This window comes from Oncorhynchus nerka, linkage group LG2 (genome assembly GCF_034236695.1).
Source record: "Oncorhynchus nerka isolate Pitt River linkage group LG2, Oner_Uvic_2.0, whole genome shotgun sequence".
Taxonomy (NCBI): Eukaryota; Metazoa; Chordata; class Actinopteri; order Salmoniformes; family Salmonidae; genus Oncorhynchus; species Oncorhynchus nerka.
In genome coordinates this window covers 46,451,004-46,467,004 of record NC_088397.1, presented here as the reverse complement: position 1 = coordinate 46,467,004, position 16,001 = coordinate 46,451,004, and the positions used below count along the sequence as shown (strand labels likewise).

The following is a 16,001-nucleotide window of genomic DNA, read 5'->3' as shown; positions in this document are numbered from 1 at the left end:
AAATGTAAATGTGAAACCAGTCATCCACTCAAAGCTTGCATTGTGTCCCCTGAAAAGGGACTTCAGATATCCAGCCTCTGGAGGATCTAGTGGCTAAACTGGAGTTTGAGAATAAGCTGAACCATGTGTGGTGATTAGGACGTAGAAGTGGAGCTTCTATCACCACAGACAGTACGTACGGCTGCCGGTGTGGCCATGAGGTGGGGGTAAGATGGTGGAACAGGGGGAAAAAAGGAGAAAAGTGGAACATATTATAAGTAAATATGGAATGGAGGAATGCACAAGCATTCTGGAAGATCTGATGAAGAAGAAGATGGCAGACAGGGAAAAAAATGGGAACATGTTTTGAATGAATACAGAGGAAACTGAACGTGACGAGAGTGAGGATGAATTTACTGTGATGGCAGGTACGGTGCAGACCGCAGAGTTTGAGCCTCGTCCTGATGATGACAAAGATGAATCTGGAGTGAGATTTTGGGAGAGAATGGATCCTTGCCTTCTGGCAGATCCATATGTCGTGTCAGGTTGGGTGGAGAAGAGGTTGGGGAATGTTGGGTCAGTGAAAGTGACTCGAAGTGAAACCGCATCGTTCTATTTTTTTCTGCCGTCCATAAGGAGCATGTGCTCCACACCATGTGATTGGGGAGATGAACTGTGACTTGCTTTCCTCTCCGGAGCAGGGCGCCGTTGAATGGAGTGAACTGGAGTGGTGTTAAATGTTGAGGAGGATTAACTGCAGTTTAAGATTCCCGGTGTCTGTGACGGCTGCCGTTTGTTGCGACGTAGACCTGGTGGAGAGTGTGGAGAAACAGAGAAGACACTGTCTCTACTATTGAGTTTTGATGCAGAGTCTTTACCAGATAAAGTAAAGTTAGGATGTGTCAGTTATCCCGTGATAGCTTTTGTCCCGAATCCATTACGGTGTTTTAGGTGTCAAGCTTGTAGTCATGTGGCAGCAGTGTGTAGGAGGGAGATTCTGGGATGTGATAAGTGGGTAGGAGGACATGAAACAAAGGAATGTGTAGTATCAGTGGAAAAAGTAGTTTTTGTAAACTGTAGGGGTACCCATGGTGCTGGTTTCCGGTGAGAGAAATGCAGGTTGCCAGGATCAGAGTAATGCAGAAGGTGTCGTATGCTGAGGCAGTGAAGAGAGTAGTAGAGGAAGATGGGTCCATGGTGAGGGTTCTTTAAGAGTATCCCTGTTAGTAGGCCGAGGCCAATAGAGAGTGATAGGAATAACATGAACTTCAGTAAGGTTGTTCTTTTGGCGGTCATGGCCAATCACAGAGGATAGATGTGGTGGCAGCTGCGAAGAAAGTACTTGGGTGTACAAGATTTTAGTGCAGAAGAGTTACAAGATGTTTTGAACGATAATGTCTTGTCCTCCCAGGCTGCTGGCCTGGAGTAGGATCAGATAAGGCCAGAATAGTGGTGAGGTTTTAATGTGTGCAGTGTTAGTTGGTAAGGCAATTTTTCACAAAGTGTAATGAATTCATACTACAGAATAGTAGACTGATACACAGTCAATACAGTAGATGGCGGCATGCCCCTATAATACATGCACCTATAATACTTGAGTCCAGTTCATAAGAGGATAACTACACGTTAGAAATTGTGTTAGAAATGTCGCGGGAGTATGATCTTTCTGTTCATTGCAAAGACTTCTTTCGTCAATGAGAGGTCCCTTATTCAGTCACAGCTGAATAACTCCTCAGGAAAGACTCAAACTGTGCTCAGAACGTAAAACATGCCACTTGTAATGAATTGTTTGGTGACTGAAAACAAGGCAATATAAAATGTCATGTTTCTTTGTCAAGGGACATGTATGCACCACAAATTCAGTGGGCCTATATATAATTTATAACTAATATTAAAACTCTTTTGATTGTACTATAAAACTTTGCTCTGTTGCAAAAACGGATCTTTGATTGTACATCAATATTCAACCTGTCAACTGGCAAGCTTAATTACTCCCAAATGAACTCATTTCTGTAGAGTTGCATTAAAAATAAAGGAAAAGCAAACCAATAAACAATTCCATAATATAATATTTAGTTTTCTGCTCATTGCAACACATTGCTGTACACTTACAGCAAAACGTTTAGTTAGCTACTGTAACTCTATATTACAGTACAGCATTAGCATATTTCAAGGTGTGCTTTGTAAGAGGCTCTATTTGTTTCGCCCGTTAGTGAGAATGCTGTACCCCACATAATAAATCTACAATCATTTACTGTATATTGTGCTGCCTGTAATTTACTGTAGTTCAGTACCAGAATACAGTACCATACTGTATTTTTCGAATCTAAAAACCTTTTCCTGTAAATCTGCAGTAATTTTCTGTCTGCTATGCTGCCAGTAATTTACTGTAATGCAATACCACCCCACAGAATACAGTACCATACTGTAATTTTGGAGCGCCAACAATCTTTTCTGGGTGCATGGTATTGTTGTGGCTTATTAACAAATTGAGGAATGCCTTGTAAGAGGCTATACTTGTTGCACCCATTAGTAAGAGTGCTGTACCAATTTAAGTGATATGTGGTAGTAGTTCCCTAACAACTAAATGCATACAGAGGACAGATCGGTGGCAGCAAGTCTCAAACCTTTAATGGTTCAGTGTTTAGCAATGTCCGTTTGATCCATTTCTCCCTGCAGTCTCTGCCAGTTTAGAAGACTTTGTTGAGGCCTCTACAGGTGCTAGTGATATAAAACGCCAAATATTAATTGGTATGCTGTAAATTATAATGACATATTGTCACGCCCTGACCTGAGATATCACTGTGTTCTTTATATTTTGGTTAGGTCAGGGTGTGACTAGGGTGGATACACTTGTTTTTGTAATGTCTAGGGGTTGTGCATTGTCTAGGGTTTTTGTATGTCTAGGGTTTTGTAGGTCTAGGTATTTGTATGTTTATGGTGGCCTGATATGGTTCCCAATCAGAGGCAGCTGTTTATCGTTGTCTCTGATTGGGGATCATATTTAGGAAGCCATTTCCCTTTGGTGTTTGTGGGTTCTTGTCTATGTGTAGTTGCCTGTCAGCACTAATTTGTATAGTGTCATGTGTCGGTGTGTTATTTTGGTTAGTTTGTTCCGTGTTCATTCTTTTAATAATAAAGAATCTACGTATAACACGCTGCGCCTTGGTCCGATTCATACGACGAACGTGACACATATTCACTGTTATATATATATTTTAAAATTAATAAAATACAATTTAATGTTAAAGTACTGTTTAGCTGTATATTTACCCCCGGCATTCTGTAAATTCAGGAAAAATTTACTTTGAGGGGAAAGAATCGCTGGCTCATTAAAATATCTCGATGTGTGCCTTTGTAAGTGGCTATATTTGTTGCACCCATTACTGAGAATGCTGTACCAATGTAACTGATATGTGGTAGTTGTGCCATAAGTTAATGTATATAGGGGACAGATCAGAGTGTAAATTGGTCTTAAACCTTTTAACACACTGTCAATCAGGCCCATGACTGACCTATTTTTATTTTTATTTTTTATTTCACCTTTATTTAACCAGGTAGGCTAGTTGAGAACAAGTTCTCATTTGCAACTGCGACCTGGCCAAGATAAAGCATAGCAGTGTGAACAGACAACACAGAGTTACACATGGAGTAAACAATTAACAAGTCAATAACACAGTAGAAAAAAAGAGAGTCTATATACATTGTGTGCAAAAGGCATGAGGAGGTAGGCGAATAATTACAATTTTGCAGATTAACACTGGAGTGATAAATGATCAGATGGTCATGTACAGGTAGAGATATTGGTGTGCAAAAGAGCAGAAAAGTAAATAAATAAAAACAGTATGGGGATGAGGTAGGTAAAAATGGGTGGGCTATTTACCGATAGACTATGTACAGCTGCAGCGATCGGTTAGCTGCTCAAATAGCAGATGTTTGAAGTTGGTGAGGGAGATAAAAGTCTCCAACTTCAGCGATTTTTGCAATTCGTTCCAGTCACAGGCAGCAGAGAACTGGAACGAAATTAAAGGATGCATAATTGTTAAATTTTATTTGATTGAATGCATTTTTTTGGGGGGGGGGGTTGATTATTTATTGTTTGAAATGGTTATTATTTTGAAGTTTTTAATTAAATCAGATTAGAAATGTAATGAATTTTGGAATAACCAAATTGACCTTGAATGGTTGAATATTAAGCCATGCCCCTTTGATATGTTTTTTCCTTGTAATCACACCCAGTTTGGAAGCTTTTGTTTAGGCCTCTAAAATTGCAAGTGATATAAAACACCAAATATTTATAAATACGCTGTAATTATACAAATACCGAGCAGCCAACCTGCTTGCACAGATCTCATATAATTACAGTAAAATACCAACATGATTACAGTAGCATTTACTTTCTTACAGTATAGCAGGCTAATTTTACAGTATTGTAAGGTCGTTGCTCTGTATTTTCCAGTAACTTACAGGATGCTGGTGGTATTACATTAATGTAATACAAAAACTAGACAGTTTTTCTTTTTTTCAGGATTAAAGAGACTGGCTTTCAACTTACTCTTGAAAGTTGTAATAACAGAATGCACAAGGTGTCATTTCCAAATTGGGTAGTGCATCATCAGTTTTCATCTTAGAGAGCTACAGTGCCTTCGGAAAGTATTCAGACCTCTTGACTTTTTCCACATTTTGGTACGTTACAGCCTTACTCTACAGTGGATTAAATTTGTTTTTCCCCTCATAAATTTACACACAATACGCCATAATGAAAAAAACTAAATAAGGTTTTTACACATTTTTACACATTTTAGTAAAAAACAAAAACTATACCTTATTTACACAAGTATCCAGACCTAGAAATTGAGCTCAGGTGCATCCTGTTTCCATTGATCATCCTTGAGATGTTTCTACAACTTGATTGGTGTCCACCTGTGGTAAATCCAATTGATTGGACAGGATTTGGAAAGGCGCACACACCTGTCTATATAAGGTCCCACAGTTGACATGTCAGAGGAAAAATCAAGCCATGAGGTTGAAGGAATTGTCCCTAGAGCTCCGAGACAGGATTGTGTCGAAGGCACAGATCTGGCAAAGAGTACCGAAAAATGTTTGCAGCATTGAAGGTCCCAAAGTGCACAGTGGCCTCCATCATTCTTAAACGGAAGAAGTTTGGAACCACCAAGACTCTTCCTAGAGCTGGCCGCCCGGCCGGAATTGAGCAATCGGGGGAGAAGAGCCTTGGTCAGGGAGGTGACCAAGAACCTTATGGTCTCTCTGACAGAGCTCCAGAGTTCTTATGTGGAGATGGGAGAACCTTCCAGAAGGACAACCATCTCTGCAGCACTCCACCAATCAGGCCTTTATGGTAGAGTGGCCAGACAGAAGCACACCCTCAGTAAAAAAGCACACCTAAAGGCCTCTGACCATGAGAAACAAGATTCTCTGGTCTGATGAAACCAAGATTGAACTATTTAGCCTGAATGCCTGTCAGATGTGTGCGTACTGGTAGCGAAGTCAGGTGCAGGAGAGCAGAGATTTGTGAACAGGCACACACTTTATTTAGGCAAAAGTGCAAAACGCCAAAACAGTCACAAGAATTATATTTAACAATAAACGTCTTGGTGAAAAATATCACGGAAAAAACAAGCCAGTCTTGCGCGTCAACAATACACATGTAAAACAAACAATCTTACACAAAGACATGATGGGGAATAGAGGAATAAATACATATAGATTGATTGGGGATTGAAAACCAGGTGTGCAGGGAAACAAGACAAAACAAATGGATACATGAACAATGGTTAGGCGATGGCTAGACAGCCGGTGACGTCAACCGCCGAATGCCGCCCGAACAAGGAGAGGAGCCGGCTTCGGTGGAAGTCGTGACAATGCCAAGCGTCATGTCTGGAGGAAACTTTACACCATCCCTGCGGTGAAGCATGGTGGTGGCAGCATCATGCTCTGGGGATGTTTTTCAGCGGCAGGGACTGGGAGACTAGTCAGGATTGAGGGAAAAATGAACGGAGCAAAGTACAGAGATTCTTGATGAAAACCTGCTCCAGAGTGCTCATGACCTCAGACTGGGGCGAAGGTTAACCTTCCAACAGGACTATGATCCTAAGCACACATCCAAGACAACGCAGGCCTGGCTTGGGGACAAGTCTCTGAATGTCCTTCAGTGGCACAGTCAGAGTCCAGACTTGAACCAGATCAAACATCTCTGGAGATACCTGAAAATAGCTGTGCAGCGACGCTCCCCATCCAACCTTAGAGTTTGAGAGGATCGGCAGAGAGGAATGGGAGAAACTCTCCAAATACAGGTGTGCCAAGCTTGTTGCGTCATACCCAAGAAGACTCTAACCTTTGATCGCTGCCAAAGGTGCTTCAACAAAGTACTGAATAAAAGGTCTGGATATCTATATAAATGTGATATTTCAGTCATTATGGCATATTGTGTGTAGATTGATGAAGGAATTAAAAAAAAAAATCAATTTTTGGAATAAGGCTTTAACAAAATGTGGAAAAAGTCAAGGGGGTCTGAATACTTTCTGAATGCACTGTTTAACTTGTCAGAAATGTCCAGATCAACTAACCCATGTCAGCTAATGTTTTTTTGGCTAGGTTTTTTTGGCCCATTTAATTTGTTGTAATGTTTGAGTCACTCAAATATTACATGAACACATATTAGAATAATTTGTTGTAATGTTTGAGTCACTCAAATATTACATGAATACATATTAGACATGGCAAAAATGTATAGAATTGCAATACAATGATTTTTAAAACCGCACGATGTTCCCTGCACCATATGACAAAATGTGTAGAATTGCAGGAAGTAAGTGTTGGAATTTCCACAATGCTGGAAGGAGGGCCTGAGTGTAAAAAGTTTGGGAACCCCTGTGCTAAATGACCAAAATGTAAATAAGAACAAAATACAATTTGCATAGCACACTGCTGGCTATAATCCCTCAAACGATTTGTATTTTGATCAAAATTGGCCTGGTTTAGAATAATACCCAAGAGTGTGCAAGTAATCATTTTTACATTTTGGTCATTTAGTAGGAACTCTTATCCAGAGCGACTTACAGTCAGTGTATTAAACTAAGGTAAACAAGAATATACCAGTCATAGCAAGTAAAAAATATTGTTACCATTACTGGGAATGCTTTAGTTAAGTGGGCTACTTAAGTATATAATTGTAATGGAAAATACAAAACACATGTATTCTAATTCTGTTACAAAATAGGCTAAGTGAATTGTAGTTCAGGCCAGTGAAATACAAATGACAAAATAGGTATTGAACGTATAGAAGTACATATCAAATACATGTAACAGAAATACTGCCTGTCATTGGCACTGTAAATCTGCAATCGTTTACCACTGTGCTTCCAGTAATGCACAGTAAATTCTACATTTACATTTTACAAGGAACCCACCAGGTACAACCCTAACTCTGTAAACAAGGGCACCCTCATAGACGTCATCCTGACCAACTGGCCCTCCAAATACACCTCCGCTGTCTTCAACCAGGATCTCAGCGATCACTGCCTCATTGCCTGTATCCGCCACGGAGCCGCAGTCAAACGACCACCCCTCATCACTGTCAAACGCTCCCTAAAACACTTCTGTGAGCAGGCCTTTCTAATCGACCTGGCCCGGGTATCCTGGAAGGACATTGACCTCATCCCGTCAGTTGAGGATGCCTCGTCATTCTTTAAAAGTAACTTCCTCACCATTTTAGATAAGCATGCTCCGTTCAAAAAATGCAGAACCAAGAACAGATACAGCCCTTGGTTCACTCCAGACCTGACTGCCCTCGACCAGCACAAAAACATCCTGTGGCGGACTGCAATAGCATCGAATAGCCCCCGTGATATGCAACTGTTCAGGGAAGTCAGGAACCAATACACGCAGTCAGTCAGGAAAGCTAAGGCCAGCTTCTTCAGGCAGAAGTTTGCATCCTGTAGCTCCAACTCCAAAAAGTTCTGGGACACTGAAGTCCATGGAGAACAAGAGCACCTCCTCCCAGCTGCCCACTGCAGATGTTCTGAAAGAGCTGCAAAACCTGGACCCGTACAAATCAGCTGGGCTTGACAATCTGGACCCTCTATTTCTGAAACTATCTGCCGCCATTGTCGCAACCCCTATTACCAGCCTGTTCAACCTCTCTTTCATATCGTCTGAGATCCCCAAGGATTGGAAAGCTGCCGCAGTCAAGTCAACAAACAGGTCACTGACCATCTCGAATCCCACCGTACCTTCTCCGCTGTGCAATCTGGTTTCCGAGCCGGTCACGGGTGCACCTCAGCCACACTCAAGGTACTAAACGATATCATAACCGCCATCGATAAAAGACAGTACTGTGCAGCCGTCTTCATCGACCTCGCCAAGGCTTTCGACTCTGTCAATCACCATATTCTTATCGGCAGACTCAATAGCCTCGGTTTTCTCGGATGACTGCCTTGCCTGGTTCACCAATTACTTTGCAGACAGAGTTCAGTGTGTCAAATCGGAGGGCATGCTGTCCGGTCCTCTGGCAGTCTCTATGGGGGTGCCACAGGGTTCAATTCTCGGGCCGACTCTTTTCTCTGTATATATCAATGATGTTGCTCTTGCTGCGGGCGATTCCCTGATCCACCTCTACGCAGACGACACCATTCTATATACTTTCGGCCCGTCATTGGACACTGTGCTATCTAACCTCCAAACGAGCTTCAATGCCATACAGCACTCCTTCCGTGGCCTCCAACTGCTCTTAAACGCGAGTAAAACCAAATGCATGCTTTTCAACCGATCGCTGCCTGCACCTGCATGCCCGACTAGCATCACCACCCTGGATGGTTCCGACCTTGAATATGTGGACATCTATAAGTACCTAGGTGTCTGGCTAGACTGCAAACTCTCCTTCCAGACTCACATCAAACATCTCCAATCGAAAATCAAATCAAGAGTCGGCTTTCTATTCCGCAACAAAGCCTCCTTCACTCACGCCGCCAAGCTTACCCTAGTAAAACTGACTATCCTACCGATCCTCGACTTCGGCGATGTCATCTCCAAAATGGCTTCCAACACTCTACTCAGCAAACTAGATGCAGTCTATCACAGTGCCATCCGTTTTGTCACCAAAGCACCTTATACCACCCACCACTGCGACTTGTATGCGCTAGTCGGCTGACCCTCGCTACATATTCGTCGCCAGACCCACTGGCTCCAGGTCATCTACAAGTCCATGCTAGGTAAAGCTCCGCCTTATCTCAGTTCACTGGTCACGATGGCAACACCCATCCGTAGCACGCGCTCCAGCAGGTGTATCTCACTGATCATCCCTAAAGCCAACACCTCATTTGGCCGCCTTTCGTTCCAGTACTCTGCTGCCTGTGACTGGAACGAACTGCAAAAATCGCTGAAGTTGGAGACTTTTATCTCCCTCACCAACTTCAAACATCAGCTATCCGATCGCTGCAGCTGTACATAGTCTATTGGTAAATAGCCCACCCATTTTCACCTACCTCATTCCCATACTGTTTTTATACTGTTTTTTTTATTTATTTACTTTTCTGCTCTTTTGCACACCAATATCTCTACCTGTACATGACCATCTGATCATTTATCACTCCAGTGTTAATCTGCAAAATTGTATTATACGCCTACCTCCTCATGCCTTTTGCACACATTGTATATAGACTGCCCATTTTTTCTACTGTGTTATTGACTTGTTAATTGTTTACTCCATGTGTAACTCTGTGTTGTCTGTTCACACTGCTATGCTTTATCTTGGCCAGGTCGCAGTTGCAAATGAGAACTTGTTCTCAACTAGCCTACCTGGTTAAATAAAGGTGAAATAAAAAAATATTTTTTTTTAGCACAGTGGCACAGTGAATGTATAATTTCGAAATGAGATCAGTTCCTCCTATCATGTTAGTCATTGCGTACCTTAGAAAGCTATTTATTACTTGTCGGAAATGTCCAGATCAACTAGACCATGTCAGTTAATCATTTTTAGGTATTTGTTTTTAGCCCATAGATAGTTGTCATTTTTTTGTCACTCAAATATCACATATCACATGAATACACATTAGACATGGCAAAATATATAGAATTGCAAGAAAATTTGCTTTAAAACTACAAAATGTTGTTTCCACCCCATGACAAGTGTGTAGAATTGCGGGAAATAAGCTTAAAAACTGCTAAATTCTATCCACCAACAAAAGGGGTGTGAACAGTTTGTGTCATGAACAGTGCTTGTGCCCATAGAAATAGACATGGTGCATGTGCGTGCCTGCAGGGGCAGTACGGGATGTTCCCCAATGCTGATAGGGGGCCCCGGGTGAAAACGTTTGGGAACCCCTGATTTAGCAGACACTCTTATCCAGAGTGACTTACAGTTAGTGAATTCATCTTAAGACAGCGAGCTGGGACAACCATATATCACAGTCATAGTAAATACATTTTTCCTCAATAAGTAGCTATCAGCAAGGTCAGAGCTAGTAAGGGGGTGGGAGTAAAGTATCAGTGTTAGTTCACAAAAGCTTTTAATTTATTTATTTTGGGGGGAGATGTGGTACGGGGGGGGGGGGGTATTTAAGATTATCTTTGAAAAGGTAGTTTCAAATGTTTTTGGAAGATGGGCAGGGACTCTGCTATCCTAGCTTCAGGGGGGCTGGTTCCACCATTGGGGTGCCAGGACAGAGAAGAGCTTGGACTGTGCTGAGCGGGAGCTGCCCTCCCGTAGGAGTGGAAGGGTCAAACCAAGGTTCTTTGTATTCTAAGAGGGGCACACCGTGGAGTTGTCAACCGTGATGGAAATACAGAATGTTGCTGTAGTCAGGTATTCCAGTAATACGTTGTACATTTGTGTTGCATTAAAGGTTCTGTAAATCTGCAGTAATTTACTAGCTTCTGTGCTGCCAGTAATTTACTGTACATTTACAGTAATCTACTATGCTACTAGGAATTTACTGTAAAAAATTACAGGATTTTTTAAAACAGTGTGGTCTTTGCTATACATGAGTAATACACTACTGTTAGATTCAGGCCTTTACAACTTTATTAAAAACCCTTTACAAAAAAGGCTTTAAGGAATGTCTTCATTCTGTAGAGTCTAAACAACAGCAGTGTCCTGCGAAGGAGAGCAAAGCCAATTGAAACAAATGCAGCAGGCATATTCCTAAGGAGGCAGAGGCTAATAGCAAAAGCAGTTAGTACCGGAGAGGGGATATTGTAATAAAATATGAAGCAAATGTGTGACTGGAGAGTGAAGACACTATGTTATCCCTGTGGTCAGGCTCTCTCCATCCTTATCAACACCAACACTGTAAGAGCTCTGCCTGAATTTATTTCACCTTGAGGAGCTCCTTAATATATCCTCAATATCACTTGTAAGGTTCCCCATCAGGACCGACCAGGAACTTCTCAAAGTTCCAGGAGATGTCATTCCTGTAGACAAGGCTCCACATGATGAATTTTTGGTCGCCCATGAAGGCCATGGAGTCACCGCTGGGTAATGTCAACTTCTCCTAGAGCTACATTCACATCAGTGGGAATTTTGTCTCAAAGCCATTTCCTGGGTCTATATACTTCAGGAACGGAAGGATCTCATCATTCTTACAATTATCCTGTTTAGACAGAATCAAAATCATTAAATAATCAATCAGTTTAAGCAATTATCTTAATTAAAGAATGATAGAAAGACCAGAAAAACAACATTTTGTGTTATATGAGTCCCAAAAGTATCACACAGATAGAGTTTAACAACGGTGTTTATCACCATGGAATGCGTTTCCAATCTACAATGTTGCAACAATTTGGCCAAATTACCTTTGAACTCTCTCTGATAGGTGACCACGACTTGACCACTACATTTCAAATATGGAAAGAAAGAATGGTCTGCAATGTTTAAATCTAATTTCTTAAAACCTCTTTCCTCTACCCTTTTGAACATTCTGTTAAAAATCGCGCAACATTTCAGCGCCCTGCTACTCATGCCAGGAATATAGTATATGCATTTGCTTAGTCTGTGTGGATAGAAAACACTCAGACGTTTATAAAACTGGTTAAATCACTGCTGTGGCTTTACCAGAACGGCATTTACATCGAAAAGCACAGGAAAAACTGATCACTGAAAATGGAAAAATATATTGCTTGCGCGACTTGAACCCATTGATAAAGGTGAACCACAATTAATTGACTGAGGTTGCAGTACCTACAGCTTCCACACGGTGTCTAGAGTCTTGTCATTTCCCTACGAGTTTTTTCTTGGTCAAACACATGCAAGGCAGCGCATTTCTTCAGGTCTAGGACCGGATATTTTGGTTGAGTTTCTAGCCGGACATTTTTCCAGACGGACAGCTAATGATTTTTACATCGCCTCCTGATGAATTGTATCGCTTATTAACGTTTACTAATACCTAAAGTTGCATTACAAAAGTATTTCGAAGTGTTTTGTGAACGTTTATCGTCGACTTTTTGAATTTTAAAAAATGACGTTACGTTTTGAAACGATGTTTTTTTCGTTTATCACACAGTCTACATATAACGATATCTAGGCTTTATATGGACCGATTTAATCGAAATAAAGACCCAATAGTGTTTATGGGACATCTAGGAGTGCCAACAAAGAAGATGGTGAAAGGTAATGAATGTTTTCTATTTTATTGTGCGGTTTGTGTAACGCCGAAATGCTAATTATTTTGTTTACGTCCCCTGCGGGTCTTTTGTGTTGTAGTGTATTGTTGAATGCTATCATATAATAGCTTCTCATGCTTTCGCCGAAAAGCATTTTAAAAATCTGACTTGTTGCCTGGATTCACAACGAGTGTAGCTTTAATTCGATACCCTGCATGTGTATTTTAATGAACGTTTGAGTTTTAACTAATACTATTAGCATTTAGCGTAGCGCATTTGCATTTCCAGAGCTCTAGTTGGGACGCAAGCGTCCCGAGTAGAGGGAAGAGAAAGGTCATGAACAGACAAAATCATGTTTTCATGAAATTGAGTAACATATGTATGAAACCAGATAAAAGTATGATCACCAAAGTATGAAAAATGATTTTTCCCTCTACATTGATAAAGTTTGATCATAAAGTTACTGGTTGCCTCCCCCATATCAAATCCTTGGATTGAGGAGGCGGGATTATTAAAGGGATAGGGTGACATTACCCCAACTCTAATTTTAATATACCAATGGTAACATGATAATCTCTTATCTAATTTGAATAAGTATCGCCTCGTAATCAACATCGGAGATGGTGTGTTTGCGGAGGGGCGGGGTTTACATAACGAAATAGCTTCTCTGCTGGTGCCAAAATGTCACTGTAGGGTGTCAGCAAATAGAATTACAAGTTTATACTCTTCATCTATTGCAAAGATACTTATGTTTCCCCTTTCATCTGTGTCTGGTGTTAGCTAGTTACTGGCTAGCTAGGTCTTCAGCTAGCATGGAACAAAAAGGGGGGTCGTTCAAAACTGATGCAGTCACGTCTTCATCCGTCAGTGCTGTTGTGAACCGCAGTTGCCAAACAGGTGATGTATTAAAAAGATTGACATCAATGATGCAATTTCAATGTTACTTGAATTGCTTTGTGTATCACCAAATTAGCTTGAGATGATTTTACTGCAACACTTCATCCAAGTTTCTTGACATACTGTAGGTGTTTCAAAGAGCTGTCAGTCAAGGTGAGTTTATGAATATAAGCTCCCTGCCCACTCAGCCTGTCTTTTCAAACTTCCTGGTAGTTAGCCATGACAGAAAAATCATTTCTATCCTCAAAAAATATTATGGGTGATATTTCAGTCACTCAAAAGGCTATTTTACATGGGAATTAGAATGACTGACTGTTCAAGCCCTTTTAAAGAAAAATTAAGTAAATGCCTACCTGATGGCCAAACCGGTTCCTGGGCACCCCCAGAAACACGAGCCCCTGTTCGGAATACTGCGAATGGAATACATTACATTACATGATGACCAAACGGGTTCCTGTGTGCGCCTTCATGCACATGTTGATTTTGTCTATCACCACCAGATGCATTCATGACACACAGGTTAAAATGCCAAAATCCACTGTGGACCAACTATATTCAATTGGAGAGAGGTCGAAACACATTAAACATTCATGGACATTTAGCTAGCTTGCCGTTGCTAGGTCATTTGTCCTGGGAGAGAAACATTGGGTTATTTTACCTGAAGCGCATACGGTCCTTTTTTTGCTGGATCTTTGTAGAATTTATATTGATTTTGAGTCACACAAAATCATGTGTTACCAACTTTAATGTGCATTAGTGCAGCCAACTGGACTGGAGTGTAGACCTCATTCATCTTTCAATCACCCACGTGGGTAAATACTCCTACAAACCAATGATTAAATGGGAAAGGTGGGACTTGGGAGAGGCGGAACCAAGTTCTATTTTAGTGCCTGGCTACACAGAAGCTCATTGATGGGTGCAGGCAGTTTGGATGAAATTATTGAATGACATGTAGGGTATCTAGCTACGTTTTTAAGAGAGAGCTTAAAAACGCTGCAGGTTAATAATAATACTTTGAGTCAGGTGGTTTGAAAGAAACTGGCTTGTCTTAAGGTTCACAGTCCTGTGTTGGGTGGTTAGGGTAAGGGGTCATCTGTTAGATTAGGGGTTAGGGTTAGGGAGGGCTTTGGGTAAGGGTTAGGGGGCCATCTGTTCCTATTATAATTTCAGGTTTTTATTTTCAGATGAGAAGATATGAAGAAAACAGACCGTGGAAGCTATGGCTCTGAGAGCAATGAGAAGATACGAAGAAAACAGACCGTGGAAGCTATGGCTCTTCAGGGCAGTCTTCTCTTCCACGTCTGAAAGTGACCTTGTCAATCACATTCAACAAATGGAAAGAGCCCTATTTGGCCTAACATCATGGGACGTGAGAAGACTTGCCTTTGATCTGGCAGAGAGGATGGGAATTAAGCACAGGCTCAACAAAGGAAAGGGGTATGCAGAGGTGGATTGGTTCAGTGGCTTCATGAAGCACAACCCTCAACTGTCAGTAAGAGTATCGCAAGCAACCAGTCTTGTGAGGATCAAATCAAATTTTATTTGTCACATACACATGGTTAGCAGATGTTAATTAATGCGAGTGTACTGCGTTTGTCGTTTTATTTTCAATGCAAAGAATCCATTCAGCCGCAGTGCTCTATTGCCACCTCTACCGATGCGGCCACCAGCTCTACCGTCGCCATCTCTAGCTCTACCTCCACCGCCACCAGCTCTAACTCCAAAACCTCTACCTCCACCACATCTACCTCCGCCACAACCTCCACCCTGCAGCCTACCCTTGCTCCAAATGTTAGTAATAAAATAATCAGCATTCATTTTAGGGAACATATATTTGCATATAGTGATTAGAAGTGTTTATTGTACCAATACTCATGTGTTTTTGTTTGTTTGTTTGTTTGTTTTTGCTTAAACCAACAACCAACAGCTGCGGCAGTTCTATTGGAGTTGTGCCAAGGCTCCAGGAGGCGAGGCCGAGGAAGAGGAAGGCAGAGTCTGCGGCTATGCTGATAGCCTCACCTTACAAAAGGTTGCTGGAGGAAAAGGCCTCATAAAGAAGAAAGAAAGAGAGAGAGAGTAGGAAAACAAATCAAGTTCTTCAAAGAAAGGGTGCCTTAAAGAAGGTTGTTGCAACACAATAAGCCACATCAGTCACCAAAGGGGATGCAGAGTGTATTTTCTGTGAGGAGCTGTTTTCAGCCACAGGTTGGACTGGATTAGGTGTGAGTAGTGCAGGAGGTGGGCTTGTGAGTTATTCCAATGTTATTTCATGTTATTAGTTATATTCCATTCCAATATTGTATTCAAATGAATATTTTTTTTGAATGAATTAAAAACAACTATTGAAAACCTTTTGCCCCTGAATGTCATTTTAAAGACTGCAGAGATATACATTATTGCATTATTCCTATAATATTTAGTGCAATTGTACATAATGGATTGTAAGGAAAATGAACAACATCGAGAAATTAAAGAAAATGTATGTGCAGGTGAGTTAAAAAGAGGGA

The 16,001-nt window shown here is 41.2% G+C and overlaps 1 long non-coding RNA gene across 1 annotated transcript; it reads left to right on the top strand.

Moving 5' to 3' along the window:
* Nucleotides 1–12,074: 12,074 nt before the first annotated feature.
* Nucleotides 12,075–15,843, top strand: LOC115145386 (uncharacterized). The gene is made up of 3 exons (XR_003865950.2): nt 12,075–12,604; nt 14,679–15,285; nt 15,422–15,843. It is a non-coding gene; the product is annotated as an uncharacterized LOC115145386 (long non-coding RNA).
* The last annotated feature ends 158 nt before the right edge of the window (nt 15,844–16,001 follow it).